Genomic DNA, 3,003 nt, shown 5'->3' with positions numbered 1-3,003 from the left:
TAAATGTATTTTGATTCGCCCATAGAGTAAATACATAAGATCTATACTTATTTACTTACTTACTTACTTACTCATTTTAAATATTTTTAGTTGAATGTTTGTTACTTTCTTCATAATGTGTCCACACTGCATAATTTTGGGTAATTTTCAAACAAACCGATTTTGTGAAAATTTCAATAGCTAAACCTTCATTCCAATGAGGGTTTTTGTAAGGTTTATGAACAAAGTTTCCATAAATATCTGTGACCAACTCCTGCTTGAGTGTGGTTTGTATGGGTGTGAACATTGTCAAAAATGCACCCAAAATGATGCAGTTTGGACACATTATGAAGAAAGCAATCTAATTAAAATTAGCTCCACTATTACGTGGAGCTAATTTTAATTAGATTGTGAAGAAAGTAACAAACATTCAACTAAAAATATTTTAAATGAGTCCTCTTTATAAGTATGACCCTTTTTGTAATTTCCTTGAAACTAAAACTACCTGTATCTTTCTTTATTTTTAAACCATAGGTAGACATTTAGAATGCCAGGGGCTGGCATGCATAAATCTGGACTGAAGATTTTCAAATAACTGTGGTCTTCTACCCTATAGTTTCTTCACATTTTCATAGACCATGCACTAGATGATGGATCTGTAGAATTTCCTAAACTTTCTATATTTAGTTCCAGAATTGTGTGTCTGCATTGGCCATTGGAGCTGCCGGGGCCACTCTGTGTTTGTTATATATGAGTTCGATGTGCACCAATGAACACCTCTTTATCATATGCACTAGCGTAGGAAACGGGGTGGGGGGGGGGGGGGGCTGTCACACTTTGTAGCAGCAGCGATGTTTTTAAAAAGATATATTTATACATGCATTTATATATATATATATATATATATATATATATATATATATATATATATATATATATATATATGCCTGTGTGTGCGGTGTATGTGTGTGTTCCCCATTTTTTGGCACCTTCCTACTCCCGTGATATGATAATCACTATGTTTAGTTTCAGATGTGTGCGTCGGTTGATTATTTTGCAATATAACTAGTGTTTAGTAGATTTCTGCGAGGCTTAGCTTTGCTTTATTGAGAGCTATTTCTCGCTCCAACCAGTGCACCACGACTGGTATATCAAAGACCGTGATATATGTTATCCTGTCTGTGGGATCGTGCATGTAAAAGATCCCTTGCTGCTAATCGAACAAGAGAAGCCCATGAAGTGGCGACAGAGGGTTTTCTCTCTCAATATCTGTGTGGTCCGTAACCATATGTCTGACGCCATATAACCGTAAATAAAATGTGTTGAGTGCATCGTTAAATAAAACATTTCCTGCCTTCTTCCTCTCTCGCTGTGTGGTCCATAACCATATGTTGACGCCATATAACCGTAAATAAAATGTGTTGAGTGCGTCGTTAAATAAAACATTTCCTCCCTTATTGAGAGCCACGCGGTTGTGAAAATGCACCCCAAATCATGCAGTTTCGACACATTATGATGAAAGTAACAGAAATATTTAACTAAAAATATTTAAAATAAGTCCCCTTTATAATTATAACCCTTTTTGTAATTTCCGTGAGACTAAAACTACCTGTTTTTGTTTTTTGTTTTTTTAAACCATAGGTGGGCACTTTTAGGATGGCATGGGCTAGTATGCATAAATCTCAGCTAAAGATTCACAAATAACTGTAGTCTGCTACCAGAAACGTAGCAAAATGGCTGCGCCCGTTATGTAATAGTTACCTCATCTTTTACGAGAGATTCGTCTAGTTAGACCACGGTTATTGCGGCCGTTGAGTGACGGGTGTTATGATCAAGGGCGTAACCCGAGATGTGTTCTGACTAGACGAATCTCGAGTGATGGATAAGGAACTACTTTGTACCACGCCCCCATTATAACCACGCCTTCATGACGGCACCATGGTCGCGAAGACGTTATTGAGACGACGATTTTTATAATTAAATATACCAATATTCTTGTTGATAGGCCTATTAAGCAATTATGTGCATTAAATATCGTTGAGTATGCCTACCAGTCCATACTCGCCACATTTTTCCATTAATAGCAAGGGATATTTTATATGCACTATCCCATAGACAGGATAGTACATACCACGGCCTTGATATACCAGTCGTGGTGTACTGAATGGAGCGAGAAATAGCCCAATGGCAATGGGGAATAAAGGTGCAATGTCAAAATTGCACAACGGCATCTTGCCGCCTAAATTATTGACTTTTGCTTCGAAATGTAAATGTAATACCTTCAACTTCAACCAAATAATTTAATTTAATAATACTCTTTTTTTTTCTTCTTTTTTTTTGGAGAATCTTTAGAGAACTGGACGCGTTCATTTACGACGGACATTCCAAAACGTTATGTCGGGCTGATGTTGTCGACAAGGTCACTGTCTTTAGCAGCTCACCTGTCTCCAACGACCCTGTCTTACTGCCTACAATATACGCAAGTCTAAAGATTCATTCCCCACTGACACCAAACACGCTCAGGAAAAGGACTGGAGAAGATGGCTGTCGACTCATAGGCGTCGGAAGATGGCAGCATCGGGTGAGGGGGGAGGGGGGGGGGGGGGAGAGACTTAATAAATGCGAGTTTATATTGTGCACCCCCCCTGCCCCCTCCCCCGTTTGCGACTGCCAACTTGCCAGATTTTGTGAATCCATCGATCTCATAAGATTTGTTACGACATTGTAAGACAAGAAATAAATGCAGTTTGTTTTATTTAACAACACCACTAGAGCGCATTGATTTATTAATCATCGGTTATTGGAATCAACATTTGGTATTTTTGACATATAGTATTAAAGAGAAAACCTGCTACATTTTCCCATTAGTAGCAAGGTATCTTTGATATGTACCATCGTACAGACATGATAGCACATACCACGGCCTTTGATATACCAGTGATGGTGCACTGGTTGGAACCTTTTGATATATAGTCTTAGAGAGGAAACCAGCTACATATATCCATTAGTAGTAAGGGATATTTT

Source organism: Gigantopelta aegis, chromosome 4 (assembly GCF_016097555.1).
Source record: "Gigantopelta aegis isolate Gae_Host chromosome 4, Gae_host_genome, whole genome shotgun sequence".
Taxonomy (NCBI): domain Eukaryota; kingdom Metazoa; phylum Mollusca; class Gastropoda; order Neomphalida; family Peltospiridae; genus Gigantopelta; species Gigantopelta aegis.
The sequence above is the reverse complement of the archived record's forward strand: the minus strand, read 5'-3'. Positions refer to the sequence as shown.